The 24389-nt window shown below is 41.1% G+C and overlaps 1 long non-coding RNA gene across 1 annotated transcript in view; it reads left to right on the top strand.

Annotated features, from left to right (window-relative positions):
- The window catches only part of LOC136612565 (uncharacterized), a 40866-nt gene extending 27965 nt beyond the window's left edge, over positions 1-12901 (top strand). Inside the window, exon 3 of the long non-coding RNA XR_010790400.1 lies at positions 10963-12901. This is a non-coding gene — a long non-coding RNA (uncharacterized lncRNA). The remainder of the gene's footprint in view (positions 1-10962) is intronic.
- The last annotated feature ends 11488 nt before the right edge of the window (positions 12902-24389 follow it).

The raw sequence follows: 24389 nt of genomic DNA, 5'->3' as shown, positions 1-24389 counted from the left end.
GCTTAACTTTTGCACCCTACTATTTAAATCCCCCTGTACTTTCTTCACTTTGGATGATGTTTGCTGGGAGTGATCCTCTACATTAATGACTTTGTATTTCTATGTTTTCTAGCGGGCAATATTCTGCTTACTATGTAGTTTTGGAAATGACAGCCTGCGTTTAATCTTTGGCTTTATCCTTTATGGTCCAGAGTCTCATTTTACATTCTAAGACACACATCCAAGCCCCCATATTTATCTCTAAAATTACAGAAGACGTAGCTAATAAGAGGTACAGAACACTTGGGGAAATAAATGCTTTCTGCACATCCAGTAGTTATCTGCCTCACCTCCATCCAAACACTCTCCTTAGTCTGCAGGTTTCTAAAAACCCAATTTTAGCGTGTGCTTCGATCTGGCCTTTTATCTTCCCATTTACAGGCGCAGTAACACAGTACAGCTTGTTTCCATTTGAACAGTGCCCGCTTTGAAAAATAACATTGCCAAGATGTTTGTGATGGGAATAGCTTGCAGCTCAAGTGGCCCTACTGCCGGTTTGACATTTCGCTCTGCGATTTGATTATTTCCTGTATTCTTTTTGCCACCGCCTGAGCGTTTTTTGTTTTTTTTTAAAGAAAAATAGAGTCACAGCTGTCTCCTTAAAAGACGCTAAGAAAAAGAGAATTGTGCCTGCTTTGCCATTTCAGCAAGCAGTAGGCAGAGTGCAGATCACCCAGTAGTCATACATTTGCTCAGCAGAAACTACTTCAAGGGCCAGCAGCCCTTCCTGCATCGTATTATTCATTTTTTCGAATCTGCAGGTGGGTTTTAAATGCTCCAAATCCGAGCTGTGCACCTGCTGCAGTAATGACAGTTTGGGGCACTCATTTTATATGATTGTACAGAAGAGATGTAGCCAGTGCCGGCTGGACGAGCGTATTGTGCCGTTGGCAGAAAAATCTATAGGTGATGTCACGGTGATTTAAGTTTGACTTCGTATTTCATGGCATTCTGCTGGAAATGGCAACAGATGTAATGCAAAGTTGTTCTTGAAAGTAAATTGCAGCCATTTGATGTACTGTCAAGAAACATCAATCTTCCCTGTCAATCACTGTGGGGCAGAATTAAAAAAAAAAAAAAAAGGAGAAATCGGGCACCCGGCCTGGCACAGTGTAATAGCTGAAGTGGCTTCTACTTAACATGGCACTGATTTATGCAGCTCATGTTCTTTATCTAATGCGTAGAGTTATTTCAATTTTTGTAGTTTTTTTCTGCTGTTCTGATGCATAACTAATCAACCACTGGCATAAAAATGACATATCTAACTTTTTATGGGATAGAGATGGTACAGATGTAGCTACAATTTCCTTCATCCTCACTTCTGTTTGCGACGCAAGCCTGCATTTATATACCACAGCAAAGGTATAGTGTGCTGCAGCATGTCAGTCACGACGGCTTCATGGCATGTTGGCCACGATGCAGGGACAGACCAGTATGCAGGTCACTGGTTGACCCACGTGGTGCGGGGGCTGCTGGTTGGAGCCTCTATTCTGTGTGAAAGCTGTCTATTTACAGATAAGTGCTGGTTCACTTTCCTATCACTGTGTTGGTGTTTGCACAGTTGCTTTGCTGTGTTTAGTGTATATCCCTCCTGGTGTTTACTTAGAGATAGTCAGTTCCTGGAAGAAGATAGAACTCCGTGTTTAGGCAGGGGTTCCCCATCTTCCTGAGCAATAAGGGCAAGTTAATCTCCTATGTTCTGGTGTGGCGTTGTCTTTCCCAGCATTATACTTTATTTGCTTTTGCGGTTCTGTAGCGCCCCACGGACATGACAGAGGGACTTGTTAGTGATGGTGGTTGCAAGAAACGAATGACTATTCCCTAGGCAGAGGTACTCAACAGGTGGAGCGGGGTCCAAATGCGGACCTTATCCATCAACTGTCCAGACCAGGAGAAGGCACCATTGCTAGTTCCTCTTCCCACTCCAGTTACTCTTTTCAGTCTGATCACACTAATAATACCTGATAATGGATCGCAGCTTCACTCCTCCTCTGGCTCTAGATGGTCATTGATCTTTAGAACAGGGTTCTTCCTCTGGATCAACATTAGGGTAATAGGCTGAACTGGTTGGACGTATGTATTTTTTCAGCCTTACACTTATGGTACTATGTTACAGGGATTGGGAGAGCAGTGATGCTACACTGTGGTTCATAGCAGGAGGCAGCACAGGGCTCATGTACATGTGTGTACTGGTGAGAGGGGGCAGAGGATTTTGCTTGGGACTGTGTGCTGGATGGGGCAGAAGGGAGAATAAGATGTTTTTTTTGTGGAACTGTATATTAGATCTTCTGAAAGGAGGGGGAGAGATATGTTTTACATGGAACTGTATAATGCTGAGAGGCTGAAGGTAGCGAGAGTGTTGCGTTTTTTACATGGAACTGTAAGAGGAGATGATGCTATTTTCTGCTTTACTACACTCTCATCTACCATCAAGGGTCATTCAGGAAACCCCATACATACTACATGGATGGCAAGTTATTTAAATCCTTCTATTATTGAAATTACAGTAACTCCTCCCCACCCCCAACAGTGGAGCATAGCTAGCTGTTGGTAGGAAATATTTATTAGGCTGGGTTCACACTGGGCATATTTGCTGCGGGAATTCCGTCCGGAACTTAGCAGCAGCAAATCTGCCTGCGGCCACTAATCCCGGGATTAGCCAGCCGTGCGGACAAGATTTCTCAGAAATCTCGTCCACACGGGATGATGAATCTGCCACGGCAAAGCCGTCAGTAGCCGGCACTGCAGCGCGGATTCGCCAGCCAAAGCATGTCCTTTTACTTTTTTCCGCTGGGGCCGCTCTCTTCTCTATGGGAGCGTCGCCCGCAATGAAAAAGTGTGCGGCCAGTCCGCTTTAAAACCCCGGCTAAAGTGCCACGGATTTTGAAGCAGTGCTTTCCCGGCTGACATCTCGCGTTTTTTCGCTGCGGCCAAACCACGAGATTTCTGCCCGGAATCCGCCCAGTGAGAACCCAGCCTTAGTGTGTAAAAAACTGTGTTAAAGCAGCTCTACAGTTTCAAGACAAAATTCTGTCCTTGGACTGGTGGGAGGCATATGACCTGCAGTTGTGATCACTGCCATGCCTCGGATTTGTTGGCTTTTCGATCCCATTTTCAGCCATTCAATATGGCTGAACAATCTTCTGACTACCTAATCCCCACAGTGCACTGGTAGTGTTAGACTACCAGTGCACTATACCTTCTTTTTGATTGTCCATCATGTGAGCAGCCCTGGCCAATCAGAGAACAGCATTCGGTGTGAACTATGTAGTTTGGAAATTGCTTTAGCCATCTTGCACAACTGAAAACAAAGCCCAGAACTGGTGAATCAGAGGTGTTGCAGGGAAGAACAATTGCAGGTAATATATTCCCTGCCCTTCCTGTCTTGGGACAGAATTTTCTTCGAAAACCTGAGGGTTTCTTAAAAAAATACATCAGCTAGTAGGTGGTACAATGTAGAAACCATACTGAAACAGGGAACATAGGGTGAGGAAAGCCTTTATGATTATCAATAGCAGCTGGCTATCAATGGGGTCGTCCAGTTGTAAATTATTAATGGAGAATCCTCAGGATAGGTCATCAATAGTTTGTTGACAGGAGTCCATTTCTCAGGCTCCCCCACAAACAGCTATTTGCCAGACTACTGCGCTCCTGTACTGTGCTGATATCTGCAGGAGGCAGACAGCTCAATTCTACCTGCAGTGGCTAAGCTTGGTATTGCAAGTAATGTTACCATTACAATAAATAGAAATGTTGCTTGCAATATCAAGCCTCACCACTTCAGTGGGAATTGAGTTGTCTGCTTCCGGCCAAAATCATCTCACGACACAAGCGCACTGCATCAGCAAACAGCTGATTGGCAAAGGTCTCTACTGACAGACCCCACCAATTTACTATTGATAATCTATCTTTAGGATATACCATCAATAGTTTACAACTGCACAACTCCTTTAATAATAATAATAATAATAATCTTTATTTGCATAGCGCCAACATATTCCGCAGCGCTTACATAGACAGGGGGAATACAGAAAGACAAAAGTACAAACATTACAGAACCACAGTTACATAGTAATCAGTTAATGGAAACAATAGGGGTGCGGGTCCTGCTCCAACGAGATTACATATTACAAGTAATGGGGTGATACAGAAGGTAAAGGGCTGGAGATGTGCACAGTATGGCGAGGTGGAGAGTGAGGGGTGATATACACATAGACAATGGTCAGACATTTAGCCGTGTGACGGCAGAAACGGTATGGCTAGCAGGGATTGCAGTCAATAGGTCAGGGAGCATGTTATCAGGCGGCGTACAGAGGGCTTTGTTTAGGGAATGCGGTATGCCTCCCTGAAGAGCTGCATTTTTAGAGCACGCCTGAGGTTTTGTGAGTCCTGGATTGCCCGGGTAGCCTTTGGTAGTGCGTTCCAGAGGACTGGAATGAGAAGTTCGAATTAGAGAGGCGCACAGTCTAGTTTCGTTAGCAGGGCGGAGAGCTCGGGCTGGGTCATGGATTGAGATGAGGGAGGCGATGTAGGGTGGCGCTGCGCTGTGGAGGGCTTTGTGGATGAAGGTAGTGAGTTTAAATTGAATTCTGTGTTTAACGGGCAGCCAGTGCAGTGACTGGCACAGGGCAGAGGCATCCGAGTAGCGGCTGGACAGCAAGAGGAGCCTGGCTGCTGCATTCAGGATGGATTGGAGAGGGTAGAGTCTGGTGCAGGGGAGGCCGATCAGCAATGAGTTGCAATAATCGAGCCAAGAGTGGATGAGGGCAACAGTGAGCGTTTTTAGCGTGTCCACAGTAAGAAAAGAGGGGATTCTTACAGTGTTTTGGAGGTGCAGCTGACATGTTCGGGCCAGAGATTGGATGTAGGTGGCAAATGATAGATCAGAGTCGAATATGACGCCAAGGCAGTGGGCATGCTGTCTGGGAGTTATGGTGGCACCACACACTGAGATGGAGATGTCAGGATGAGGTCAGTTAGTGGAGGGTGGATATACCAGTAAGTTAATTTTAGGTAGAGAGGTTTAATTTTAGGTAGAGAGAGGACATGGTGTTAGATACAGCGGACAGTCCGTGATGTTTTGGAGGAAAGGTGCAGAGATGTCACGAGAAGAGGGTGTCATCAGCATAGAGGTGGCATTGGATGCCAAAGCTCCTGATGGTTTGTCCAATAGGGCCTGTGTAGATGGAGAAAAGGAGGGGGCCAGGGACCAAGCCCTGGAGGACCCCAACAGCAAGGGGACGAGTAGGGAAGGTAGAGCCGGCAAAGGAGACGCTGAATGAGCAGTCAGATAGGTAGGAGAAAAACCAGGAGAGAGCAGTGATCTTTATGCCGATGGAGCGAAGCATATTGAGGCGGAGTTTGTGGTCAACAGTGTCGAATGCTCCAGAGAGGTCGAGGAGGATCAGTAGGGAGTAATCGGCCCTCGATTTAGCTGTCAGGAGGTCGTTTGATACCCTTGTAAGGGCAGTTTTTGTCGAGTGTTGGGATCAGAAGCCAGACTGTAGGGGGTCGAGGAGAGAGTTTTCTGATAGATAGCTTACAAGGTGGGAGTAAACTAGGCGTTCTAGTAGTTTGGAGATGAAGGGGAGATTAGAGATGGGTCGGTAGTTGGCAGCATCAGTCGCATCAAGAGTTGGCTTCTTTAGCAGTGGGGATATGATGGCGTGTTTGAAAGAAGACGGAAAGATGCCAGAAGTCAGAGAGAGGTTGAATATAGTATTGAGATAGGAGATGACCACTAGGGAGAGGAATCGGAGGAGGTGTGAGGCGAGAGGGTCTCTAGCGCAGGTGGTGGGGCGAGCAGAGGAAAACAATTTGGAGACTTTTTCCTCTGTCGTTGGTCTGAGTACAGACAGTAAGCAGGAGCTAGATGCAGTGCTGACAAGACTAGGGTCAGGGCTAGTCTGGGATTGGGAAGTTATTTTCTAACAGACGTTATCAATTTTCTTTTTGTAGTAAGCAGCCAGCTCTTCAGCACTGAGATCCATTACAGGAGGGCTGCGGTTTAGGGCTGATAAGGGAGTGAAAAGTATCAAAGAGCCGTTTAGGGTTGTGCAATAATGAGGAGACAAGAGAGTTGAGGTAGACTTGCTTGGCATGGTGATGGGCGAGGCTGTAGGTTCTGAGCATGAATTTGTAGTGGAGAAATGCCCTATTCCATAAAAACATTGCCTTCACACTCCATCACAATATCTATGACACTTGCCAGCTTGTGGGAGTTTTGCAGAATGCATTCAGACTAGTATACTCCCAACATGGGTTCACATCCTGATTGTAAATACACACAATATTACTATATATAACCTTCCTGTAAACTTAGATTACAGCACTGCTTATCATCCTGTTTGCTGCACATCAACTCAACATTATTTAGAATTAAAAGCGTACTCCTCGACAAAGGGTTTCTATGGAAGCATAGCTTTGACTGACAGCATATGAATATATTAGAGACAAGACTAGAGACGTAAGTGGTGCTTTATGCTTATTTACTTAGTTTTGATTGCCCTACTCTCTTTAATAGACTACGAGCATTATTCATAGGAATTTAAAACTGCTCTTACTTTTCCAGCTTGTGACTCTCATATGTTAGAAACTTTATAATATTGAGCAGATTGGCTTCTATCATGCACTTTAATACTAAGAGATGAATATTTTCATGTTGCATAATGCCCTTTGAGCAGCACAGCTAATGGAAGTTTTAATATGATGACTAAGAGAGAGTTCTTCCATGACGCAGCATAAAACTCTACAGTATTCATCTTCATCTAAATGATTCCGATTAGAGGAGCATGTCACACAATGCCTATACAAGCATGTAAAGTAATTCAGAGTACAGGAGAAGTAGTACTGTATAAAACAGTACTACACATAGAATATGCATATCGGGTGCAAAGTAGCAGGGTTCAGTGCTCTAGTGTATTGGGTGGTGGTATCGCGAAACACAGATTCAGGATATGATGCAGCGGAAGGAGTTACAAAAATATGCTGTATTAATTCAGAAACAAAGGAATGAAAGTGAACGATTTTGTAATAACAAGTAAGCAATATAGCCTTTAGGCTGCCTTCAGACAGGCGTCAAAATCGCACGAGAAGCAAAAATCTCACACAAATATGAACCCCATTCGATGTGATGCTATGCAGGAAACAAATTGCAGCATGTTCTATATTGCTGCATGCTTTCACATTGTAGCACCCATTGTTCTCATTGGTGCCGGTGGCAGAAGCGCACCACGTGCTAGATACGCGCAATGTGATATCTCTCATTAAGAATAATAGCAGAAACTTTGCCATCCTCCACCGAGGCTGACAGCCGAAGTGATGTGAAGCTGTTTTAACATGAAAACGCCTTTCATCCGCGGGTAATTTACATGGTGCGAAGCGCAATGTGGGGTGGTATTCACGGACCCATATCACACTTGCCAGTGTGAAGTTAGCCTTACCGTAGATTTACTCAAAGTTAACTATGACTAATTAAATTCTAGGGTTAATAATACTTTATGTGCAATACATAATAATACTGGAAGAACAGTAACAGTACTGTGGTAGGAAGATCAGCCCCCATGAAGAGAAATATAAATAACATAATGTACGTTACTACTCTAATTACTCTAATATTATTAAATAATAGTAGCAGAGCTCGAACTCTAGGATGTTAAGTAGGCCTGCACCCTTGTAATAGTGTCTCAGTTCGCAATGTCACTTTGCTATATAGCCTGAGTTCTTTCTTGTGGTACCTCACTATCCAACAGACCTATTGTTTAATTACCCTTATCCCCAGCAGTGTATACACCAAATGTGGAGGCTGGCCTCACTTACGATTTGGGGCGTTGGAATCACGTGGGGATCCAAGGTCAGAAGTTTGACTCTATCACATCCCCCCTTGATCATTGTCCCAATCCAGTGGGTTCCACCAGATTGGAGGGGTAATATGGCTGCTCTCTATTTCTTTTATGGATCTCAACAGCGACACTCCCTGGGTCCTCTAAATAGGAGCGGTTAGCCTCTCTGCAGCAGCTCCTTCTACAGGCTAACAAGCCTCCTTCTTGGTAGCACTCCCTCAGTTCAATATCACAGTCACTGTGCTTAACCTGTGGTGCAGCAGGAACTGCCCTATTTATTTGGGAGCCTGAGATAATCAATTCTATATTAGAGAGCATGCAAAGTTTCACTGCGTCAAATTTGGTGCAAATTTTGGTTTGCATGACATTTTGGTGCAATTTTTGGCAAATGTCAGTCATTGCCATAGCAAAACTTTAGCCCTTTTAAGGTAGCCCCTTATACCAGCACTAAGTTTTTGATTTGCTGTGATATATGTGCAAAATAACCTCTCCTTAAGACCTACAGTTTGAGAAGACCACCCCATATTCAATAGATCTATTTATTCTTGTAACATATTTCACATTCCCCAGTCTTTTGTATTTATATGCATCATCTTTGACAAGACCAGCCCCTAGAAAACAATTTTGCATCACAATTTTGTATATATATAACTTTTTTCTGTAGCTCTAAAAGTCCAAGGCGGGAGGAGGAGGGAGGAAGGGAATGCAGCTGCAGTTTATAATTTACTGTCTGAAGGAATCCACATGAAAGGTGGGGAAGCAGCAAGTAGGAGAAATTTACTTGACTTAAAGCACATGGCACAGCTCTAAGTTCGGATGAAGAAAAGCCCACCTACTCAACATGCACGAGAAAAAGAATGTTCATTTACAGAACCCAGCAGATTGGAGGAAAAAGACCCAAAATATGAAGTTTAGCATATTTGGATGCACCATATATAATAAACATACTGTATGTTATATAGAACATTAAATGGGTTATATCTGATGGCTATCAGAACCAATGTGAAGCCCAGGACAAACAGCTGATTGCCCCAAGTCCCGTTCCTAGCACCCTGGAAAATAGATGATTTTATTGTGAAAAGCCGTGGCTAGTCATGCAGTGGAATTGCTATTCTGTAATGCAACAATGGCTCAAAGTATAGACAAACGCTAGCCGCTCTTCAGGAGTGGCTTCCCATTCCAGGTCATAGAGTGAGATCCCAAGTGTAGGATCTCACTCTATGATGTTTATATACCCTAACAGGGTATATGAGCAGGAGCTGTGTGCTAACCACAACCCCTTTAAAGGGGTATTTCCAAAATTGACTCATCACCTATCCATTGCATAAGTGATGAAAGTCTGATTTTAGGGATTAAACCACTGAGACCCCCACTGATTCCAAGAATGGACATCCCATGTCCCCCTCTCCTCTTCACTACGGGCTCATTGCACCACTCCCCACCCCTGTGGTGATGCGGAGATTGAATGGAAAGGTGGACAAGCATAGGTGGAGACAGAACTGAGGAGGAGAGTTCTTGGGATTGGTCGGTGTCTCAGCAGTGTGACCACCACTGATTAGACTTTTATCACCTATCCATAGGTGCTAAAAGCTGATTATGGGAATATCTCTTTAAACAGAAGTTGCAACTGATTTTCTTATGATAGGTATCCTTAAAAAAGCTTTTTTCTATTGCGCATTCCCTAATAAAGGAAAACACACAGAATTGAGTTATTCAGCAGACACAAGCTATAGTACCCAACGTTTGACCTTGAAAATGACAAAAAAGAACTGAAGGAACTTATGCAATGACACCTTCAATTTCTGTAGTACATTGCACGTTACAGCCTTATACATAAACAAGCATTTAAGAGATCCACCAGGGGGGCCAGATGGAAGAACAAAGCTAATCTCCTAAGTGCCATTCTTATTCCCTAAAAATCACTTAAACAAACAGTGTTCAGAGTGTTGTACTAATAAAGCATATGGCATTGCCTTACTGTCTCCCATTGGCAGTCAAAGAACGAGAGGGTAGTTGGCACAGAATATGACACTGTAACCCCTTCTCCAGCAGCCGATCCACCTCTCATTACAGGACACGGGATTTTTAATCCCTCTACCAGTACAAGGAGTTCTAACTGGTAAAAAATTGCTCCAAACTGTGGCTCAGCAGTCATCAATAGTACTTGCCTCCTGACAGAAGGAGGAATAAAACTACGGTATTAACTGACTGAAACATTTATGCCAGAAGGGAGCCGTTATACTGGAAAAAGGGCTTATTTTTAACACTAGAATTACAATCATTTTGTAAAAGGAGCTATCTCTTCTCAATGACTAAAACGCAATATGGGGCTGTTAAAACACGTCTCTTGTCAACTATTCTATAGCGATCATATATGGGTATTGTGAATAGAGAGCAGGATAGAACAGAGAGGGCCCTAATTCTGAAACCACTATCAGAAACAACAGCATCCAAGTCCTGGCCAAGTTTGACTGACAGAACTCGAACAGACCTTGGGCCCATTAAAGTCAATTTCTGTATACATGTGTGTTTTTTTTACAGACTCTGTTGGACGATAAATCTGGAGCATATGTAGACTACCTAGCCAGCGATTATACTACCTATTAGTTAGTTTAGTTTTTCAATCGATTTTGTGTCAAAATTTTGGAGCATGGTAGTGGGAAATGTTACATTTAAGCCATACTCCCTTCCTTGTGAAGCCACGCTCCTTTTATGTGAAGCTGCTCCACATTTTGGTGAAAAAAAGTGTCCAAAACGCATCATAAATATGGTGCAAACATGTAATAGAGTTTTCTGGTACAAATTTGCACCAAAAATTGGCACATTTTTAATATTAAACCTCCCCAGTCTATCTATCTGGTCTTTGTTCTTGAATGTAAGCTCGTTGGAGCAGGACCCTCACCCCTATTGTTTCCATCAACTGATTACTATGTAACCGTGGTTCTGTAATTTTTGTACTTTTGTCTTTCTGCATTCCCCCCGTCTATGTAAGCGCTGCAGAATATGTTGGCGCTATACAAAGAAAGATTATTATTATTATTATTATTAATGTTGAGTTTTAATGTTCCTTTTCTATTTCTAGGAACTTGTGTTACTTTGCAACAAAGGGCAGTCCATCAGCCGTCATCTTGGACCTATGGGAAGCACGGCATCCCTATGATGGTAGTTTGGATTCTTTGGCCTGTGCATTGGAGGAAATAGGCAGGACACAAACCAAACTATCACTGGTATCAGACACTCATACAGAGGATCCAGACTTCAGCTACAGCAGGCAGAATGGCCTTTGAGAGAACATGTTTGTCCTGGATTGCGGATGGCCTATCTTCAAGATGGATTCCAGTCTTTACATAAGAAGAAGACAGAATGTTAGAGGATAAAGTGGCAACATCATTTGTTTTCTACTTCAGAAGTAAGGATAAGAATGTATCAATGATAAAGACAGCAGGGCCGAAGACAAGAAGCTACTCTACAAATCAGCTGTGCAACATTCTTTAAAGGAACCTTCATTGTGCAAATAGGTCTTCAGAAAAAGCCATCTGCCAGCTTGGAAATTTGGAAGCACAGACACTAAAAGCTTCCTTTTTCTATGCGGTCTCTAAAAGACTTACCTTTAAAAGAATGTCGTCTCTGGTTATTTAAATCACCATCTCAAGGTCAAGGCGAAAATGAAGATGACTTATTAAATAAAAGGACATGTTACACTGTATAATGATGCTAAGTAGACTCCTTCTGTATACAGCTTCCCCAAGCTGCTTTGCCTTAGAGAGAGTAGAATGCAATAGCCAACACAAATGATAATCCTTGGCATGTAGATTTTGTGTGATGTCTCTGCAGGACTGAATCCCATTGTGCAATGCAAAAGTTACCAGTAATTGCAACTGTTGGCCAAAGTCAGTGTTTGCAGGTTAGCATTCCTTTCGCAGAAGTGTTTATCGGACAGTGTGTAAATATATTGTGCAGTGTAGTCAACTGTCAATAGAATCAGAATTAAATACTAACACTCAAGGAGTATCTGTCAATTGCTCTTAATACAGGTATTTTTTTAAGGTTGAACTTTATTAAACTTACATTTAGAGACACCATACAAACACCATGTTACTTTTCATAGGATGATGTAAAAACATTGGATCGATGTTGGTTAAACCCATTGGTTATGACAAGTTCACCAACAATCTAAGGTGGGCCTTCCAACTTTCTCTAGTAAGGAAATGTTGGATGAAAGAAGGTTCAGGCATGTCTAGTCCTTTCGTAGCAGAAGGATATAAGTTGTCAGAAGTAACTAGTAGAGTCATATACCCTTGTACTTTCACTGAATGAGCCAAGCATGTGTGTTTATAGGGGAGTCTGGAGGGAGGGATAGCTGTGTGCTGAATAAGCCCTTTACCAACAGCTATCTAATGTGAGTGGTCAGCTTTAGTGATGTTACCGTCTCTTGATGAAATTAAAGGACAGTAGATGCTTTGCAGAGTCATTGGAGTGACTTTAAGGGTGGCCTAAGCACCTGACAGTCATCCCAATAGTGGTTCAGTGATTGGAGGAGGAGTGCGCCAGAGATCTCTTCTGGCTGCCCACCTAGATTCACTGTGAACATGCAGTCATTCAAAGATGAGCAACTGTGCAAGAACTAGTGATCTGAAATGTAGCTACTAGCCACTCCTGAGCAATTTCTTGTTCAGTGTTTTGTTGGGTTCCATGTTTATACAGGACAACCTAAAAATTGCGTGTTTGAGGGATTTTTTTCTTAAGATAGTTGTCCCGCGTAAAACCATTCAAACCTTGCTTTATATACGCATCAAAACAGTGGTGTGGCACATCGGTGTTGTAACATTATTTGCTACATAACCATGCATAATATTCTTTCCAATTCTGTACTGGATTTTACAAGAGAATGTCTTTTCATTTCAATGCTGGATGTTTTAGTTGTGAGTCTGTAATTTTGGTCCAAGTATTATTGCAGGCATAGAAACGTGGAAGTAAGAGGAAGGCAGATCAGAACTTTATTACTTATTTTAAAAACACCTACCCTCCTAAGAGTGATCTCTCTATACATTAATAGTGTTAGATATGTCTGATGGTGTTGGCTCGCTAATATAGCTTGATTTATTGTTCAGAGTTCAGTATGGAAAAGCTACAGTGTTTGGTCCCAATGAAGTTAAGTCTTAACACTACTGTGAAAAATGATAATGTTGGCCACTTGACTAATCTTAACTGAGTAAACGTAACCAAACACCTTCAAGGTTTGTTCGGTCGACAGCTATTTCTCCCGACTCCCCATACATATAAGTGCTTGGTTCAGCCAAGCGTTTATCTGTTTTTCACTGAGCGAGTGGAGAAAGCCACTATTAGACTCTTCTAGCTATGGGTTATCTCCAGGGAAAACAAAAGAATTGGGTGTTGAAATTCAACATGTCTGATTCTTCTTCCCTCAGCATCATTTGTTAGGGAGACTCAGGAGGCCAACATACAGTCTGCCAGTCTCACCGAAATCAAAGGAGTCGGATGACTTTTCAGTAATGTGTATGAGGACCCTAACTGAATTAAAATAATAGTAGTGGTGGATTTGCATACAGTGTCATCATGGTTATTATTGTTAAACCATTGTATGTTATTGATTCAGACAAGTTCTTACTTTATACAACCACCATCAAATAAACTGTTATTTTTGCAATGTCTCCTGTAGAACTACCTGTATAACATAATTAAAGAGACAGTTAATAACCGGATTAGACAGCACACAGAACAAAACAATGATGCTATAGTTGTTTTGGGACAAAGCGCAGCCCAAACAAGTAGAACACTTCATCCAATCTAAAAAAAAAGAGAAGACCACCTAATACTACGTGCTAAGGAACCATAGACTTTCTCCACATCTACTCCACCAAGTTATATAACACAAGTAGGTTTATTGTTATGAGGAAAACATAAGGGCTAACATTGAGCCATGCCAAAATGATCATGCCAAGTATTGACTGTATGATGACTGAAATCAAAAATACTAATTTAGTTCTTGGGATGATGCAACTAGATCTAAAGACCAGGTGATTTCCAAAATAATTGCAATTGGCATTATCCCAAATAGTGTAAAAGATTAAGTAACAAACAAAACTATCTTTCAAAATGCTCAAATTCTATAAAGAAAACTGTTTGTACATATAAAATTAGTCATTATATTTAATCCTGTTCTTCAGGCCTACAGAGCTACAAAGCCAGTCAGATCAGTGACATTTACTGAGCAAGTATTCAATGTATTAATTTCGTTTAGGTTCAAGGTGTAAAAATGTGTGAAAATTTCATGGTCCTTCTAATATTGCTGTAACTTGTAGCCACATAAGTCACTGTATTTAAATCATACATCTGACTATATATTTGTATGAGAATGCGCTTAGTTTGTGGTGGAAGCATTCATGACGTAGGCATTCACTCGGAAAGTGCAATTACATTTGGGGAGAATCAAATGGCGGCTTATGCTATATTAATTATTGTTCAAATGCATTTCATTAGAGGGTTGGAAGAGATTCGGAATATATGGCTTCTTTCTTCCAGAAACAGTGTCATCCTTGTCCATTGGCTGTGTCTGGTATTCAAATTATTAGAACAAAGCTAGATACAGAACCAACATGTACCACTGTAGCTGCTACTAAGCTACATATACATCATACTAATTGTAGTTAGGGCAGCAAAAATACAGTCCTAAGCTCTCGCTCACGACCTGAAGGTTGCGGGTTCATTCCCTTTGTGGTTCAGGTAGTTGGTTCAAGGTTGACTCAGCCTTCCATCTTTCTGAGGTCGGTAAAATGAGTACCCAGCTAGCTGGGGGGTAAAAGATGACTGTGGGAAGGCAATGGCAAACCACCCCGCAAAAACAGTCTGCCAAGAAAATGTCACGATGTGACGTCACCCTAGGAGAAAGTCATGACTCGGTGCTTGCACCAGGGGACTTTTACCTTTACCTTAGTAGTAGTATACTGCATCTAATACAACTAAATCTTTATTAGTCTAGCATAAAAAATAGTAATACTATATCAACACAAGGTGCCATAAACACATAATGCCCAACAGGTTCCTCACTACATGTGCAATTAAGCAAAATAGTCAGTAAAAAAGAACAACCTTACTATGATTTAGTCGTAATGTCAATTTATTTCCGGGTATTTCATCTTTCAGCTCACAACAAAATTAAAATCCCTACACCACACCCTAGTTTTTCTCCTTTGTCCTTTAAGTGTGAAACCAATGGACTATTGCCATTAAAAGAGTGACCCCAAGGAGGAAAAATAACTATCATAATCCCAAGTGTTTCATTACTCACCTCCATATGACTCATCAGGGGACTGGACCAGGGAAAGTAAGTTAGTGTTATGAACAACTGGAAAAGAACTTCACCAATCTCTTATGGTTTTGACATACGCCAGTGCCGTAGGGTGCTCGTGAAAATTCATACCTGTTATATTAGATGTTATGTTAGAACTGGGTGAGATTGATCAAGTTATTTGGACCCTTAACTTCCTGTCCCTTATCCCGTCCCTTAATGAGTCACATGGAGGTGAGTGAGAAATACGTAAGTAAAACCTAGGAATATTATAGGGTTCTCCTCTCTAGGGTTGCTCTTTTCAGGTCAGTAGCCCTATTGGTTCCACATCTGTGGGATAAATGAGAAATACCTAGTGTGTGGTATATGGATTTTTATAGACGGGAGGATTGGGTAGCTTGAAATTAATTGACAATCTTTACTAAATCATGGTAAAATCATTCATTATTACTGACTATTTTGCTAAACTGCATTTCGGTAGGTACAAGCACTTCTAATGTGAGTAGTATTGAGCGAACCAAACCAGTAGAACCCTGTTTTGAGTCAAACTTTGCTAAAAGTTTGATTTGGCATGAACTTGAATCGAGCTTTTACCAAACTTCTAATTGAAACAAGGTTTTACTGGTTTAGTTTGCCCAACACTAGTCAAGAACACTAGTGTATAAAACTATCTAAAAGCCATCACTCTCTTGGCGTATTATACAGGAGTTTTATAGACAATATTATACACCAGTTTTAGAGGGTTTTGGTGAATTTCCAGTTTGGATTGAAATAATTGCAACCGATCAAAACTTTTTAAAAAAGTTTGGAGAACCAACTGAACCTTTGAAATGTTTGCTCAGCACTAGTAGTGAGGCATTCATTCTACATTAAGTGTTAATGGCACTTTGTTTTGAGATAGCATTACTATTTTTATACTTAATTAATAAAAGTTAAGTTTTTTATTAGATACTTTATTCTAGTATCATGCAGTCCCAATCACTGGGCAATGTCCATGGGCAAAGTTGGTTCTAGTTCTGAAAAAAACTAGACACATTTTTCTAATCTTATAAAACACATTTAATAGAAATCTCCAGGCAAAACTGATACACTGTGTTATGCATAATGCAGGGTGGGGAATAAAAAGCACCAAAAAGACAATCCCTGACAATATTGCCTAGAAGTTTCCTTTAAAGGTAACCTGTCACATCCCAACAGCACCATAATCTAAGTCATGGCTCTGTTAGAGGATCTAACAGGGAGCCAGGTGATTTTTATACTCACCCACTCCCAGTATCCAGCGCTGTCTTCCTCTAAAGCCAACGTGCATCTCAAAACTTCCATGCACACACTTTATTATACAAGTCTATAGGAGAACGGATGCAAGGGACTCTGAAAAAAGTCAAATGCACTGACTTAAAAGGAGGACACAGCTGGGTCATGGGGGCAGCTAAATATAAAATATATCACCTGGCTCCCTGTTATCTCCCCCATAGTAGCACCGTAACTGCTGTGGGAATGTGACAAGTTCCCTTTAAGTCCTTTTTCCTATTTTGTTACACAATAGTAATGAAACATTTTAATATTTCATATATGGATATATATACAAAAGTTTTAAAAAAAATCTCTAAACATAAAAAATGATCTCACCTGTCATCCGTGCTTCATCAATGAGATCATTGTTCTTGTCTGGTAATGAAATATGACTTCACCGCTTTAATTAAACATAAAATAAGTGTAAAGTTCAGGATTGTCAATCACAGAACGAGGGAAGAACAAAATTAGGAGAAAAAACAAATTCTGAATTCCGTCTGTAGCAGGAGTAAATTAAGGACGTCGGATTCACACAGTGTCAGGATATAGATAATTTTAAGGTGTTTCTAGGCCATGTATACAAAACAGCAGAAACAAACACCTGCTATTGAACATGTTCCAAATGAAAAATAACACATTATAACCTGCATTATATTGATACCAAGTGCCTCCAAAGCACTGAGAAAACAATGTAATTGAGCCCTAACTGACAAACCCAAATATATAGCTATGCCCTAAGCTAATCAATAAAAAACTTCTCTAAAGTTCCATAGTTCTGTGGTGTTTTACCTACTAAACTAAGACCATCTGCGAGATCTGGCCCGGAGGAAGAATGAATGCAAAAACATCTGCAAAAGTTAAGTTTTGTCCAGTTTAAACAGGCTTCTTATATAAGGTAAATCAAGGCTATAGAGCAGTCAATTATGGGACTAATAATGGATGTCAAAAGGCTACCGAACTGTAGGGCGTTGTTAAACATCTGTAAAGACCTGGAGATTTTGAATAATTGGAATATTTTAGGTTAAAATTTATGGTATGACCTAATATACAGTACAGTATTAAAGGAGTTGTCCAGTTTTCAACTACTGATGACCTATCCGATCTATCCGACCAGCTTTTCACCAGGCCTCTATGTCAGTGCATGGAGATGGAATTTTACAGCTCCGTACACACTCCAGTGGCCTGGGTTCATATTGCAGGCGCTTTTCCCATAGATTCAGTGAAAACAGTGCCTGAAATACCAACCCAGGTCGCTGCCAAGTGCTTGAAGCTTTATGCTTCTGGCTCTGTACTCAATGATTGGCTCAGCAAATAGCTCGTTGCCAGGAGTCTTGAGTGACGGACTCCTGCCAATCAACTATTGATGATCTATCTTGAGGACAATGCAAGGAAGGTGGACATCAGCACTCCAATCAGGCAAGCTTTTATTTACAGGCAAAAATCAATAAAGCTTGCCTGATTGAAGCGTTGATGTCAAACGTTCTATTTTGGCATTATTGTATAGTGGACGGTGATGCATCTAGAACAGTTTATTGCACCCCATAAGATGAGTTGGAGTGGCTTCCAGACTTTTGCTTTAAACTACCTTCAGGATTGGTCATCAGTAGTTTAAAAGTGGACAACCCTTTTAAGGTGGGATCATCAGTTTAAGGACATGCATAAATATTTTTTTTTCTATAGCCTGTACACAGTAGAGGTATATTTGGCATGAGATAATGTAGTCTAATGAGAAGGTGTCTTAGGCATCACAGAAGGTCATGCTCCAAAGACTTGTATTCAATGAAGATTATATATCACAAAAAGTGACAATGACTTTTCAGTCCTCAGGGGCTTTCAAGATTTTTCAAAAACTTCTTAGATGCTGTGGACCTCTTCTATTTGTATTCTACAGTGTGAGGTTGGTGATACCCAACATTCAAGCATAGATGCACACAACCTTCCTTTGGTCTAGTGTCTCATAGAGGTAAATAGAGAATAGGTAAGCCGCTCACTGAATATTGTAGCAGGCCAGGAAGTCATTATTTGTGTGTGACAGATACTCTTCACTGCCATTTTATGTTTTGTGCAGACAACTTAATCACAGGGCTACTATTCATGTATGTAGTTAACACTGTAAGTACAGTAATTCAGTTGATTATATTTCACTATTTTTCAATGTAATTAACATTTTTTTTTAGTTTCCCCCCAAAAATAAAGTAAAATGACCTCAGAGTTATTAGACTGTCACCCAATGCATATTGGGAAATATCATGAGGGATATGTGTTCCATTTATGGTATTACAAGATTCTGCTAAAATTAATATTTGGCCAATGTGATGTCATGTTTTGGCTTATTCTCCTTAAAGGGAGTGCGATGACTTCAACCAAGATATTTACAAACAAGATATTTTTTGCCTTTTCTTTTTAAGGAAACTGCATTGCTTTAGTTAATTGTACCTGGTACTATAGCCTATTGCTGTTCAAGTAAAGGCATGCCAGACACAACCCATGGATAGGACTGGCACTGGTTTTAGAAACAAAAATTTAAAAAACAGCCCACTTTTCCTAATCCTGCAACTCATTTTAGGGTATATACACATAGGACAGATACACCATGGATTATCTACGATAAGCGTGCATGCAAAAAATCTGTAGCATATTACAGTAGCAGCAAAATGGATGAGATTTTAATAAATCTTAGCCCATGCCTTGGAAAAAAAATCCATGTTGAAGTTGACCAACGGTGCTGTTTTAAAAATCCATAGCATGTCAATTTATGCTGTGGCCTTTTACTGCATAGGGTGAAATCTGTTGTGCATTCGCGGCAAAATCCACAGCAAATGTGCATGTAACTCATGCATTGTGAAGTTGTAGCAAAATCCATTGTGAAAAAATGTCCTGTGTGGTCATATGCTAAAAGTTGGCAGTTTGGCCTTGATATTTGCTCTTTTTTTTGTTGGGCTGATGTGGTTTAGTACTTACAGTGCTCTACAACCCGAAGAACAAAAACAGACAGACTAGGATAACTAAAAAAAAATTATATATATATATGTAATGGACTATATTTGGGGAATAACAGGTTAAAACCTTCTGAAGTCACTGGGATCCACAAAGGTAAGCGTTTCAGGCTCCCAGGGCATCTAGATAGTTATTCAGCCTCAAGACCAATCAGCAGACGCTGTTTTTGGCTGTAAACTGTACTCTCTGTGCCTTGTCCAATCAACAAAAATCCTGAATGTTACATATGAACACATGGATGGATTCCTAAAAAAATAAAGAAAAAGTGTGCACTTGCAACTTTTTTTCAGCACATGTACATAAGTCTATAAATATATAAAAATGAATATATATATGAATATATTTGGTAATGCCAAACAGCTGTGTTATATTGTATTGAAAACTACCAGAAATACTGAGACAGTCTGGATGTTTTTTCTTTCTGTAGAGTTTGCAAAACTTGTATGGCTGCTGCCTTTTGAGAATAAATGTACAGAAGTCAATTCTTGCATATTATTTACTATTAAAGAAGGTCTTTTATCGATGGCTATGTTGTCTTCTTCAATGATTGTTAACATTTCGGGTTGAAAAGTCATAGCTCAATTGCTAGGCAAAATCCGATCCCATCCTAGCTCTGGAACTCAGACTCCATCTAATGTGTAGTAGAGGAGGTCATGTATGTGTACTTGAATTTATGGAAGATCTGGAGTAAACAGAGCCAGTGACTCCATTAGACTTGGTCACCACACTACCTCTTCTCAGCTGGTTAAAACTCACCGAACAGTCATCAGGATGAGTTGGTAGAGGCCAAATGTTAATGATCCAATCAGCATGGTGCAACAGAAATCTGGATTCACTTGACCAAACAATGTTTTTCCATTACTCAGTTTTCCAATGCCCGCATTATTTTGGTCACCATGTGTCTTGTCTTTCTGTTGCTCATTGAAAGCAATGGCTATACTAGCTGGGGCCTATATTTCATGCACAGCCAAGCTCATTGAATTTTCCCATGCAATGGTGTCTAGAGTATATCAAGAATGGTGTGATCAAGGAAAAATATCCAGCTGTAGGAGATCATGTGGACATAAACAAATCACTAATAACAGGGGTCAGAGCAGGATGTCAAGAATCATTGAAACTGGTGGTGCATAGTCAATCAAACTGTACAATTGTAGATAGCTGGTTCGAATGCCATTGCTTTCAATGAGCAACAGAAAGACAAAACACCAGTGACCAAAAGAATGCTAAAATTAGATAACTGAGCAATGGAAAACATTGGTCAAGTGAATCCAGATTTCTGTTGCATCATGCTGATGGGATGGTCAACATTTGGCACAAGCAACATAAGTCAATGAACCATTCCCCTTAGTTGTCAATAGTATGGTGGTAGAGGTTCAATAGTATGGTGGTAGAGATTCAATAGTATGGTGGTAGAGGTTCAATAGTATGGTGGTAGAGGTGTGGGAATGTCTTCTCGCATTGTATTATGAATCACAAATTCAAACTGCAATAAACAACGTGTATTTACACAATGAGAATGAAATCTCTGATTCATCCTACAAAGATATCTTACTTTTTGCAGTCTCTAGAAATTGATCTCTATAAGGGAAAACACAATTACTGTAATTAGTTATTGCAACAACAGATGTAGGATGTGCAGATTTGACATTCGGGGGAACACTGTCATCAACAAAGTAGCATATTACAATATGGCACACAGAGGATAATTAGAAAGGGAAATTGCTGTGAAGATGAGGACGGATATAAAGACCGGGGAACATACACTATTAGTTTCTGCTTTCTACGGTTGGTTCAAACTTGAAATACATTTGTCTGTGTTTTCATATATGGATAATGTCAGTGCTACCTTTAGAAGCAAAGATCCTGTCATGCTGAACACTTAATAAAACAATGATATATAATACTTAGAGGTGATCATTTGGACATAAACATAATGATTATCATTAATGATTAGAGATGAGCGAACGTACTCGGTTAGGGTGTTTTTGGACTCGAGCACCGCTTTTTACGAGTAACTGACTACTCGGACGAAAAGATTCGGGGGGCGCCAGGGGGGCGGTGTGGTGGAGCAGGGGGTAGCAGTGGGGAACAGGGGGGAGCTCTCTCTCCCCCCCCCCCACTCCCTTCTGCAACCCCCCGCACACCCCCGGTGCCCCCCGAATCTTTTCATCCGAGTAGTCAGTTACTCGGAAAAAGCGGTCCTCGAGTCCAAAAACACCCGAACCGAGTACATTCGATCATCTCTATTAATGATCCAAAACTTTTTTTTATTGTTAAGTGCTATGTTTTTTTATTACTAAAAATTACCCATTTTGACATAAAGTACGTTTGAAACATATCAAAGTGCACACTGTATGCAATAATGTAAAATTTAAATATGATATCATAAATCATATAAATTGTACGTAGGGTCAGAAATTCATGCCACATTCAATGATAAAACATTCTATATAGGCCATGTATCATTCATCACACACAAGGGTGCATAATGTGATATTACACAAATATATGTCAAAATATGCATTTGCTCATATAATGCAGGGACTAGGGAATAGTGAAAGAACACGGATAAAGAGCTGGTTAAGGGGTAGGAAACAAAGAGTTGTTGTAAATGATGCATACTCAAAATGGGCTACAATCCACAGGGATCTGACGTAGGCCCAATTCTGATCTCTTTATTAATGACCTTATGGATGGAATTTAAAGTATAATGTCTGCTTTTGCTGATACAAAACTCTGTAGGATACTTAAAACTCAGAATGACTGCAAAATACTTCAGAAAGAGTTGAATAAGCTGGCAGCCAGGGCAAGAACATGACAGGTGAATGTTAATGTTAATAAGCAGTGTTGGGCGAACCGAAAGAGTCTCACCCTGTTTGAGATTAAACTTTGAAAAACTTCACACGAGCATGCATTTGCATGTGCGTAGGTGCACACAAATCCGCGCATCCACGCATATGCCAAAACACGCGTGAACGAAGTTCTGTGCAGCACTGCTCTCAATGGGGCCCATTGAAAGCAATGGCCTACCGGCAACCCCTGCAGTGATTTTCAGGGAAGGGCTTTAAATATAAGCCCTTCCCTGAAAAATCATCCCTAGCTGTAGTAAAAAATAAAAAAAATATATACTCACCTGTCCACCGCTGCCGGGGCTCAGGCTCGTCTAGTCGCTTGTTTTCCCTGCACTGTAATGAAGTTCTTTCAGCAGACCAGCATTTAAAATCCCCACCTGCTGAAAGGGCTGCGTCTGATTGGCTGAGCACTCAGCCAATCATAGGCAGCGCTCAGCCATTCATTGAATAACATACCTCATGACTTGGTGTCATAACCAGGCCAGATGTGGAAGTGTCAACATCGCTGGACTCAAACTTGAGTGTGCGATTTTTCCCTCACCAAAAAAACCCTTTAAGGGCCTTTGCATGATGGAATTGAACTTATATGGCTCCTTTAGTACAGTTAGAAGAACTTAAAGCTGAAACTTTAGTTTTCCCCCAAATTACACTTATAATTGAAACTTGAATAGCTGTCATTATGGGCTCTTGCCCATAATTAAAGTTGTTTGGCACCAAGAAACCAGCAGAAATTTCAATTTAGCTTTAAAGGATTTGTGCGGTCACCGGACAACATTCCCCCTCTAGCTTCAACTGTCTTAAAATAACAAAAAGAGCAGTACTTACCCCTCCTTGGTTGCAGGGATCTGGTGCTGTAGCATTGATGAGGTCCTGCTGTTTGTTGTTGCTGATGAAGTCATTGCCTGTTCTTCTGACATCAGTGTTCACATTATGGGCACCACAATGCCAGGAGTTCAGAAAAGTAATACTGCAGCCTCTGATTGGCTGCAGCAGTTAGGTGACTTTTGATGACATCATCAGCAACAAGTAACACTGGTACCACCACAGGGCTACAGTACTGGAGCTCAATGGCAGAGGAAGAGTAAGTACTGCTCTTTTTTTAATTCAAGATAGTTGTAGCTTGCCTAATATATATATATATATATATATATATATATATATATATATATATATATATATATATAAAAAAGGTGAAATGTCTATTATACTTTCTGGGTCAGCAGAACGGAATGTGAAGGCCACATCCTTCATAACCTCAGGGAACATTTTAGCTTGCTCGCATGTTACCTTAAGCGTCATTTGATGACACGCTGCTCACTCCACCCCTGCCACCTCTATCGAACACCTAAGATGTCGCCGCATTCCATCTGAAACCACTTGATGTAGGACGTCCATGATGACAGAAGCTCACGCAGGACCAGATGTAAGAAGACCTTAATGGGACTACCCAATCCCATGTTTTGATTCTCAATCTCGTATTGCTTCTGGCATGCCCATAAAGTGCAGTTAACCCATAATACTATAAAAGATGCTATACGCCAACTAATAAAGCAGAGTCAAGGAAGACTTTTTACACTCACAGTCTGTCTCAGTGTCAAGTTCTTCTGTGCATGCATAATCTCTGAGAATTAAAAAGGAAGTGTGCAAACATTCCTACTGTTTACGCCTTGGACCCAAATAAATCCACTACACTCCTGTCCACAGGCGAATTATCACTGCGTTCCCCGCAGCAATAATCCGGCCGCGGGCAACACAGTGAATGCTTTACATAGCATTGCTATGGAAAGTGCAACCCCCCTGTCCATGAGCGGAGAACCATAGCGATTCACCGCTCGCGGCCGGCAAATTGCAGCATGCTGTGAATTGTTGCGATTCTCCGCGGTGAGCCTGTCTTTTAGATAGGCTCACAGCGGAGATATGTCAGCTGGCTCTTGCCCCCCGGCAGCGGCTCCCAGGGCGGAGATTCACCGCAGGATATTGCAACGCCCATAGACAGGCAGCCTACGACATATGAACATCACAGGGAGTGGAGTAGCCACAGACAAGAGCAACCATAGG

Source organism: Eleutherodactylus coqui, chromosome 2 (genome assembly GCF_035609145.1).
Source record: "Eleutherodactylus coqui strain aEleCoq1 chromosome 2, aEleCoq1.hap1, whole genome shotgun sequence".
NCBI lineage: Eukaryota > Metazoa > Chordata > Amphibia > Anura > Eleutherodactylidae > Eleutherodactylus > Eleutherodactylus coqui.
Note: the sequence above shows the minus strand (reverse complement) of the source record. Positions and strands in the feature narration are given on the sequence as shown.